Below are 11,267 nucleotides of genomic sequence, written 5' to 3'. Positions count from 1 at the left end.
AAAAAAAAAAAAAACAATGCAAGAAACAACACTTGTTGGAGAGGATGTGGAGAAAGGGGATCCCTCTTACATTGTTGATCAGAATGCAAGTTGGTACGGCCACTCTGGAAAACAGTGTGGCGGTCCCTTAAAAAGTTAAAAATGGAGCTACCCTATGACCCAGCCGTTGCACTACTGGGTGTTTACCCCAAAGATACAGACACAGTGAAGAGAAGGGCCATATGCACCCCAATGTTCATAGCAGCATTGTCCACAATAGTCAAAGCATGGAAGGAGCCAAGATGCCCTTCAACAGATGACTGGATTAAGAAGTTGTGGTCCATATATACAATGGAATATTACTCAGCTATCAGAAAGAACGAGTTCTCAACATTTGCTGCAACATGGACGGCACTGGACAAGATAATGCTAAGTGAAATAAGTCAAGCAGAGAAAGACAATTGTGATATGTTTTCTCTCATCTATGGAACATAAGAACTAGGAAGATCGGTAGGGGTAGAAAGGGATAAAGAAAGGGGGGTAATCAGAAGGGGGAATGAAGCATGAGAGACCATGTACTATGAGAGACAAACTGAGGGCCTCAGAGGGGAGGGGGGTGGGGGAATGTGATAGACCTGTGATGGGTAGTAAGGAGGGCACGTATTGCATGGTGCACTGGTTGTTATACCTAACTAATGAATCATTGAACTTTACATCGGAAACCGGGAATGTACTGTATGGTGACTAACATAATATAATAAAAAAACATTTAAAAAAATTTGAAAGGAATAGGTATTAACTCTTCTTTAAATGTTTGGTAGAATTTTCCTGAGGCTGTCTGGTCCTGGACTTTTGTTTGTTGGGAATTTTTTGTTTACTGAATCAATATCATTACCAGTAATTTGACTATTCAAAATTTATATTTCTTCCTAATTCAGTTTTGAAAGATTGCATGTTTCCAAGAATGTAGCCATTTCTTCTAGAATGTCTAATTTGTTGGCATATATTTTTTTCATAATATTGCCTTATAATTTTTTGTATTTCTGTGGTGGTGATTTTTATTTTTTCTCCTTCTTTACTGATTTAATTTATTTGAGTTCTCTTTTTTCAATGAGCCTTGTTAACATTTATCAATTTTCTTTATCTTTTCAAAGAACCACCTTTTGGTTTCATTAATCTTTGGTTCAATAAATGGAAGGGAAATTTCCACATTCATTGTATGAAGACAGCATTACCGTAATTCCAAAACCAGACCAAGACCCCACTAAAAAGGAGAATACAGGCCAATATCCTTAATGAACATGGATGCCAAAATTCTCAATGACATACTAGCAAATTGAATTCAACAGTATATTAAAGGAATTATTTACAACGATCAAGTCAGATTTATTCCTGGGCTGTAAGGTTGGCTCAATATTTGCAAATCAATCTACACGATACACTACATTAATAAAAGAAAGGATAAAAATCATATGATCATGTCAATAGATGCAGAAAAAGCATTTGACAAAACACGGCAAACTTTCTTGAGAAAAACCCTCAAAACAGTAGGGATAAATGGAATATACCTCAACATCATAAAGGCCTTATATGAGAGACCCACAGTTGATATCATCCTCAGTGGGGGAAAACTGAGAGCCTTTCACCTACAGTCAGTAAAAAGGCAGGGATGTCCACTCTCACCATTACTATTTAACACAGTACTAAAAGTCTTAGTCTCACCAATAAGACAATAAAAAGAAATAAAAGGAATCCAAATCAGGAAGGAAGAAGTCAAGCTTTAACTATTTGCAGATGACATAATACTCTATTTAGAAAACCTAAAAAACTTCACCAAAAAGTCCCTGGAAGTCATACATGATTGTTTGTTCCAGCACTTTGAAAAATGCCATTGGTATTTTGATTGGGATGATGTTGAAAGTATAGGTTGCTCTGGGCAGCATAGACATTTTTAAAAGGTTTATTCTTCCAATCCATGAGCATGGAATGTTTTCCATCTTTTTGTAACTTCTTCAATTTCTTTCAGAAGTATTCTGTGATTTCTACAGTGTAGATCCTTTACTTCTTTGGTTACGTTTATTCCAAGCTATCTTATGGTTTTTGGTGCTATTGTAAATAGAATTGATTCCCTAACTTCTCTTTCTACAGTTACATTGTTAGTGTATAGAAAAGCAACTGGTTTCTGTGCATTGATTTTGTATCCTGCCACATTACTGAATTGTTGTATGAGTTCTGGTAATTTTGGGGTGTAGTCTTTTGGGTTTTTCACATAAAGTATCAGGTCAATCCTAAAATTTGTATGGAACCAGAAAAGACCCTGAATTGCCAAGGAAATGTTGAAAAAGAAAAACAAAGCTGGGGCATCAAGTTGCCTGATTTAAAGCTGTATTACAAAGCTGTGATCACCAAGACAGCATGGTACTGACACAAAACAGACACATAGTTTTCACTCATTTATGGAACATAAGAAATAGGAAGATCAGTAGGAGAAGGAAGAGAAGAATGATGAGGGGATAAACAGAAGGGGGAATGAACCATGAGAGACTATGGACTCTGGGAAACAAACTGAGGGCTTCAGAGTGGAGGGTTTGAGGGATTGGGATAGGCAGGTGATGGGTATTAAGGAGGGCACGTATTGCATGGTGCACTGGGTGTTATACACAAATAATGAATCATGGAAAACTACATCAGAAACTAAGGATATACTGTATGGTGACTAACATAACATAACAAAAAATTATTATTAAAAAAAACAGACACATAGATCAATGGAACAGAATAGAGAGCCCACATATGGACCCTTAACTCTATGGTCAACTAATATTTGACAAAACAGGAAAAAATACCCAATGGAAAAAAGACAGTCTCTTTTATAAATGGTGCTGGGAAAATTGGACAGCTATATACAGAAGAAGGAAACTGGACCATTCTCTTACACCATACAGAAAGATAAACTCTAAATGGATGAAAGAGCTCAATGTGAGACAGGAATCCATCAAAATCCTAGAGGAGAAAATAGGCAGTAACTTCTTTGACATCAGCCACAGCAACTTCTTTCACGACACGTCTCCAAAGGCAGAGGAAACAAAAGCGAAAATGAACTTTTGGGACTTCGCCAAGATAAAAAGCTTCTGCACAGCAAGGGAAACAGTCAACAAAACAAAGAGGCAACCCACTGAATGGGAGAAAGTATTTGCAAATGACATTACAGATAAAGGGCTGGTATCTAAGATCTACAAAAAGCTTCTCAAACTCAGCACCAAAGAAACAAGTAATAAAGTCAAAAAATGGACAGAAGACATGAACAAACACCTCTCTAAAGAAGACATACAAATGTCTAACAGACACATGAAAAACTGTTCAACATCATTAGCCATCTGGGAAATTCAAATCAAAACCACATTGAGATACAACCTTACACCAGTTAGAATGGCAAAAATTAACAAGGTAAGAAACAACAAATGTTGGAGAGGATGTGGAGAAAAGGGAACCCTCTTACACTGTTGGTGGGAATGCAAGTTGGTACAGCCACTTTGGAAAACAGTATGGAGGTTCCTCCAAAAGCTAAAAATAGAGCTACCCTATGATCCAGCAATTGCACTACTGGGTATTTACCTCAAAGATACAGATGTAGTGAAAAGAAGGTGCACACACACCCCAATGTTCATAACAGCAATGTCCACAATAGCCAAACTGTGAAAGGAGCTGAGATGTCCTTCAACAAATGAATGGGTAAAGCGAAGTAGTCCTTATATACAGTGGAATATTACTCAGCCATCAGAAAGGATGAATACCCACCATTTGCATCAACATGGATGGAATTGGAGGGGATTATGCTAAGTGAAATAAGTCAAGCAGAGAAAGACAATTATCATATGGTTTCACTTACATGTGGAACATAAGGAATAGCATAGGAGAAATAAGGGAAAAATGAAGAGGGGAAATCAGAGGGGGAGACAAACCATGAGAGACTATGGACTCCAGGAAACAAACTGAGAGTTTCCGAGGGGAGAGGCATGGAGGAATGTGTTAGCAAGGTGATGGGTATTAAGGAGGGCATGTATTGCAATGAGCACTGGGTGTTATACACAAACAATGAATCATGGAACATTACATCAAAAACTAATGAAGTACTGTATGATGACTAACATAACATAATACAATTAAAAAAAAGAAGTCGGGGCGCCTGGGCGGCACAGTGGTTGGGCGTCTGCCTTCGGCTCAGGGCGTGATCCTGCCGTTGTGGGATCGAGCCCCACATCAGGCTCCTCTGCTATGAGCCTGCTTCTTCCTCTCCCACTCCCCCTGCTTGTGTTCCCTCTCTCGCTGGCTGTCTCTATCTCTGTCGAATAAATAAATAAAATCTTTAAAAAAAAAAAAAAAGAAGTCATACACGAATTTAGCAAAGATTCAGGTTATAAAATCATTGTGTAGAAATCTGTTGCATTTTTATATGCCAATAAAGAAGCATCAGAAATAGAAATCAGGAATTGATCCCATTTGCAATTGCATCAAGACCTGGAGGATACCTGTGAATAAACCTACAAAAAGGTAAAAGATCTCTACTCTGAAAAGTTTGGAACACTGATTAAATAAATTGAAGAGGACACAAAGAAATGAAAAAGCACTCCATGCTCATGGATTAGAAGAACAGACATTGTTAAAATGCCTATACTACCCAAAGCTATCTACACATTTAAGGAAATCAAAATACCATGAGCACTTTTCTCTGAGCTAGAACAAACAACACTAACACTTGTATGGAACTATGAAAGACCCCAAATTGCCAAATCAATTGTGAAAAAAGAAAACAAAAAACAAAAAACTGGAAGCATCACAATTTCTGAATTCAAGTTAAATTACAAAGCTGTAATCATCAAGACAGTATGGTAGTAGCACAAAAACAGACACATAGATCAATGGAACAGAATAGAGAACTGAAAAATGAACCTACACTCTATGGTTTACTAATCTTCAACAAAGTAGGAAAGAATATCCAATGGAAAAAAGAGAGTCACTTCAACAAATGGTGTTGGGAGAATCAGACAGCAACATGTGAAAGAATGAAACTGGACCACTTTCTTACAACACGTACAAAAATAAATTCAAATTGCATTAAAGACCTAAATATGAGACAGGAAACCATCAAAGTCCTAGAGGAGAAAACAGGTAGCAACCTCTTTGACCTCAGCCACAACAACTTCTTATTAGACTTATCTCCAGAGGCAAGGGAAACAAAAGCAAAAATTAACTATTGGGACTTCATCTAGAGAAAAAGCCTCTGCACATTGAAGGAAAGAATAAAAAAAATTAGTTTTTTAGTTTTAGTGGCAGCCCACGGAATGGTGGAAGATATTTGCAAATGACATAGCTGATAAAGGGTTAATATCCAAAATGTATAAAGAACTTACCAAACTCAACAACCGAAACACAAATATTCTAGTTCAATAATGGGCAGAAGACATGAATAGACATTTTTCCAAAGAAGACAGACAGATGGCTAACAGACACATGACAATATGCACAATATCACTTAGCATCAGGGAAATACAAATCAAAACCATCACCTCACACTTGTCAGAATGGTTACAACTAACAACACAAGATACAACAGGTGCTGGTGAGGATGCAGAGGAAGGGGGATCCTCTTGCAGTGTTGGTGGGAGTGCAAAGTGGTGCATCCATTCTGGAGAACAGTATGGAGGTTTCTCCAAAAAAGAAAAAAAGAACAACCCTACCATCCAGCAATGCACTACTAGTTATTTACCCAAACGATATAAAAATACAGATTCAAAGGGATACATGCACCCTGATGTTTATGGCAGCATTATCAACAACAGCCAAATAGGGAGAAAACCCAAATGTCCAACAACTGATGATGGATTAAAAAAGATGTGACTATATATATATATATATGCTCTTCCAATCCATATATATAATATATATGATGAATTATATATAAAAAAGATGTGATTATATATATAATATATATAATATATATATGACAGATTATATATATATATATAATGGAATATATGTATATAATGGAGTTATATTATACACCCGAAGTTAACATAACACTGTATATTAATTATACTTGAATAAAAAATAAAAATAAATAAATAAAAATGTTGGAAAACAATTATTCCACATTAAAATGTATGAATGATTGGTAGAAATAGCTCTATGAGATATGAGGAATTTAAGGAAGAAAACAGACAAACGTATGGGAAGGGGGAAAAGAAAAAAAATGGTGCGAGGGATACAAGCCATAGGTTGCTGTTAATGATAGAAAACAACCTGAGGGTTGATGGAGGGACCTGGGTGGGGGTGAGCTATATGGGTGATGGGTATTAAGGAGGGCACTTTTTGTGAGGGACACTAGGTGTTGTACATAAGTGATGAAATACTGAATTCTACTCCAGAAATCTATATTGCAGTGTATCTTAACTAACAAAATTAAAATTAAAAAATAATAAAATAAAATAAAATCTATTTTGTCTTATATAAGTATGGCTACTCTGGCTTTCTTTTGATGTCCATTAGCATGACAGATGTTTTTCCATCCCCTCACTTTCAATCTCCATGTGACTTAAGGTCTAAAATGAGTCTCTTGTAGACAGCATATCCGTGGGTCTTGTATTTAAATCCATCCTGACAACCTATGTCTTTTGATTGGAGCATGTGGTCCATTTACATTCAGGGTGATTAATGAAAGATATGAATTCAGTGCCATTGTGTTATCTGTGGAGTTAGTGCTTCTGGTGGTGTTCTTTGGTACTTTCTAATCTTTGTTGTTTTTGGTCTTTTTTCCCCACTCAAAGAGTACCCATTAATATTTTTTTCAGGGCTGGTTTAGTGGTGACAAACTCTTTTAGTTTTAGGTTTTGTGGGGTTTTTTTTTTTTTTTTTTGTCTTGGAATCTCTTTATCTCTCCTTCTTTGTGACTGACAGCCTTGCTGGATAAAGAATTCTTGGCTGCATATGTTTCCCATTCCACTGGTTGAATACACTCTGTCTTCTGTCCTGCCAAGTTTCTGTGTACAGATCTGCTGCCAGCCTGTCTTGTCTTCCATTGCAGGTTAAGGACGTTTTTCCCCCCTTGCTCACTTTCAGGATTCTTCCCTTGTCTGTGTAGTTTGTGAATTTGAATATGATATGTCTTGGTGATATTAATGGGATTTCTCCATGCTTCTTGTATTTTGATATCTGTGTTCTTCACCAGATTTGGGAACTTTTCAGCTATAATTTGTTTGAATAAACCTTCTACCTATTTTCCTCCTTCTTCATCTTCTGGGACTTCTATGATACAAATGTTATTACGTTTTAATAAGTTTTTGAGTTCCCTAAGCCTACCTTCGTGATCCATGACTTTCTTCCCTCTTCTTTTCAGCTTCATTATTTTCCATAATTTATCTTCTATATTACTGAATTGCTCCTCTACTTATCCATCCTCATTTTCAAGGCATCCATTTGTGTTTGCATCTCCATGATGACATTTTAAATTTTGGCCTGACTGGATTTTAATTCTTTGATCTCTGCAGTAAGATGTTCTTTAGTGTCTTCTACACTTTTTTCAAGCTCAGCTAGTATCCTTATAATTGTTTTAACTTCTAGTTTGGACATCTTATTTATTTCTGTCTTGATTAAGTTCCTGGCCCTGAGTTCTACTTTCCATTCTTTCTTTTGTGGTAAGTTTCTCTATCTTGTTATTTTATCCAGAAAAATAAAATAAAATAATAAGAAAAAAAGAAAAAAGCAAAACAAAACCAAAATACCCAAAGAACAAACAAACTAGATCCTGGGTGTTTTGATCTGCTTGTTAAAAGAATGTAGGGAGGATGGAGGGAAGATGGCAGAAGAGTAGAGGACCCTTGTTTCATCTCTTGAATTCAGCTAGATAGCTATCAAATCATTCTGAACACCTGTGAACTCAACCTGAGATATAAGGAAAGAATTGCTGTAATTCTACAAATAGAAAACTATCCACTTTTAGCAAGGTAGGAGGTGTGGAGAAGTGAATCTGAGAGAATATATTGGAAGACAAACCACAGGGTGGGAGGCTCTGTAAGGCAGCTACTAGAAAGTGATTTAGCAGTGGAGCACAAAATAAGAACTTTCAGAAGTCTACTCTGATGAGGGATGTCCCTGCCTGAAAGGTGCTCAGGTGGTGAAGCAGGTCAGAATCCTAGGTGGGACAGTGTGGTCTCAGGATTCCTGGGAACACAGAAAGAATAGGGGTGTCTGAGTGAAGCAGAGTTCCCAGACATCAAACCTAGGAAGCCGGCTGCAATCAGCAAGCCCAGGAGTGGGATTACAGCTCAGTGTTGCCATAAACTTCAAGCACCAGCATGATCAGGCAACCACTCTTGGAGCAGGATCACAGCAAGCCACAGAACCGCAAGGCGAGACCCTCCTCCTTCCCCCAGGAGCAGCACCAGTACACACAGCAAGAGTCTGCAAAGTTTGGAGATATAAAAAGGGGTTGTGTGCCTCAGAAAAAAATGCTTAGACACAGGGTGGGTGAAAACAGAGTGCGGATGAAACTAGGGAGACAGAAGTGACTGCTTTTACTGAGGGTGCACTGAAGAATGGAGGCCACTATCTTTCAGCTCTCAGGGCCACCATTTTTATCCTCATCCTCTAAACTGGCTCAGAAAGCATTCAGGAAGCAAAAGCTGCATAGACCAACCTAGACTCACTTACACTGAGCCTGGACCCCTGGCAAGGGCAGTGCAACTCTGCTCAGGGAAAGACACCTGAAAATCAGCACAACAGGTCCTTCACGCAGAAGACCAGCAGGAACATCTGGCTAAAAGCAAGTTTACTAAACAGACAGAACTAAAAAACTCCTGAGCTACGGCAAAATAGTGTAGAGAATTCAAGGGTTTTTCTCATGATTATTTAGTCTTTCAGTTTAAACATCTCTTTTTCATTTTCTTTTTTTCCCTTAGAGTTTATTATTTTTTCAACTCTTTTTTAAGACTTTTTGAATTTTCATTTTTGCATTTACATTTTACATATATATACATTCTTCACGTTTGGCTGCCTTCCATTGTATTCCATTTTATTTTTGTATACATAAAAGTTTTTCTTTCTTTACAATTTTGGGATCTATTGTCTTCTAACAGATGAAAAGACACCAGACGTGGTGTATCACTCTCTTCTGTCCACCTGTATATGTATACTCTCTTTCTTCCCCCTTTTTTTTCACTTTTGGTTTCTGACCTCTTCTGATTTGCCTAAGTGTATATTTCTCTGGGTTGTAGTTGATTTTTTTATTTTGTTTTTTTAATAATAATTTTATTTATATTATGTTGGTCACCATACAGTACATCCCTGGTTTTTTATGTAAAGTGCCATGATTCATTAGTGGCACATAACACCCAGTGCACCATGCAATATGTGCCCTTCTTACTACCCATCACCAGCCTATCCAATTCCCCCACCCCCTCCCCTCTGAAGCCCTCAGTTTGTTTCTCAGAGTCCATAGTCTCTCATGCTTCATTCCCCCTTGTGATTACCCCCCCTTTCTTTATCCCTTTCTTCTCCTACCAATCTTCCTACTTATTATGTTCCATAAAGGAGTGAAACCATATGATATTTTGTTCTCTCATTCATCTATTCTTCTCTGGACAAGATGACAAGATGTAAAAGTTCCCAGAAAAAAGAACAAGAGGCAGTACTAACTCCCAGAGACTTAATAAACATGGATCATGGTAAAATGTCAGAGCTAGAATCCAGAATAACAAAGCTGGGGGCATCACGTTGCCCGATTTCAAGCTATACTACGAAGCTGTGATCACCAAGACAGCATGGTACTGGCACAAAACCAGACACATAGACCAATGGAACAGAATAGAGAACCCAGAAATGGACCCTCGGCTCTTTGGGCAACTAATCTTTGATAAAGCAGAAAAAAAATCTGGTGGAAAAAAGACAGTCTCTTCAATAAATGGTGCTGGGAAAATAGGACAGCTACATGCAAAAGAATGAATCTTGACCACTCTCTCACACCATACGCAAAGATAAACTCCAAGCAGATGAAAGACCTCGATGTGAGACAGGAATCCATCAAAATCCTAGAGGAGAACATAGGCTTCAACCTCTATGACATTGGCCACAGCAAATTTTTTCATGACACATCTCCAAAGGCAAGAGAAACAAAAGAAAAAATGAACTTGTGGGACTTCATCAAGATCAAAAGCTTCTGCACAGCCAAGGAAACTGTCCAAAAAACTAAGAGGCAGCCCACGGAGTGGGGAGAAGATATTTGCAAATGACACTACAGATAAAAGATTAGCATCCAAGATCTACAAAGAACTTCCCAAACTCAATACACGGGAAACAAATAATCAAATCAAAAAATGGGCAGAAGATATGAACACTTTTCCAATGAAGACATACAAATGGTTAACAGACACATGAAAAAATGTTCAAAATCATTAGCCATCAGGGAAATTCAAATCAATACCACATTGAGATACCTCCTTATACCAGTTAGAATTGCAAAATTTTACAAGACGAGAAACAACAAATGTTGGAGAGGATGTGGAGAAAGGGGATCCCTCTTACATTGTTGGTGGGAATGCAAATTGGTACAGCCACTTTGGAAAACAGTGTGGAGGTCCCTTAAAAAGTTAAAAATTGAGCTCCCCTATGATCCAGCAATTGCACTTCTGGGTATTTACCCCAAAGACAGATGTAGTGAAGAGAAGGGCCATATGCACCCCAATGTTCATAGCAGTATTGTCCACAATAGCCAAATCGTGGAAGGAACCGAGATGCCTTCAACAGATGACTGGATTAAGAAGATGTGGTCCATATATACAATGGAATATTATTCAGCCATCAAAAAGAATGATTTCACAACATTTGCAGCAACATGGATGGGACTGGAGGAGATAATGCTAAGCGAAGTAAGTCAAGCAGAGAAAGACAATTATCATATGGTTTTACTCATTTATGGAACATAAGAAGTAGGAAGATCGGTAGGAGAAGAATGGGATAAAGAAAGGGGGGTAATCAGAAGGGGGAATGAAGCATGAGAGACTATGGACTCTGAGAAACAAACTGAGGGCTTCAGAGGGGATAGGGGTGAAGAATGGGATAGTCCAGTGATGGGTATTAAGGAGGGCATGTATTGCATGGTGCACTGGGTGTTACACGCAAGTAATGAATCATGGAACTTTACATCAAAAATTTGGGATGTACTGTATGGTGGCTACCATAACATAATAAAAAATTTTTATAAAAAATATAAACAAGCATTTTATATGAAAAAAAAA

Source organism: Ursus maritimus, assembly GCF_017311325.1.
Source record: "Ursus maritimus isolate PB19 chromosome X unlocalized genomic scaffold, ASM1731132v1 scaffold_X1, whole genome shotgun sequence".
NCBI lineage: Eukaryota > Metazoa > Chordata > Mammalia > Carnivora > Ursidae > Ursus > Ursus maritimus.
This window is presented reverse-complemented; position numbering follows the sequence as displayed.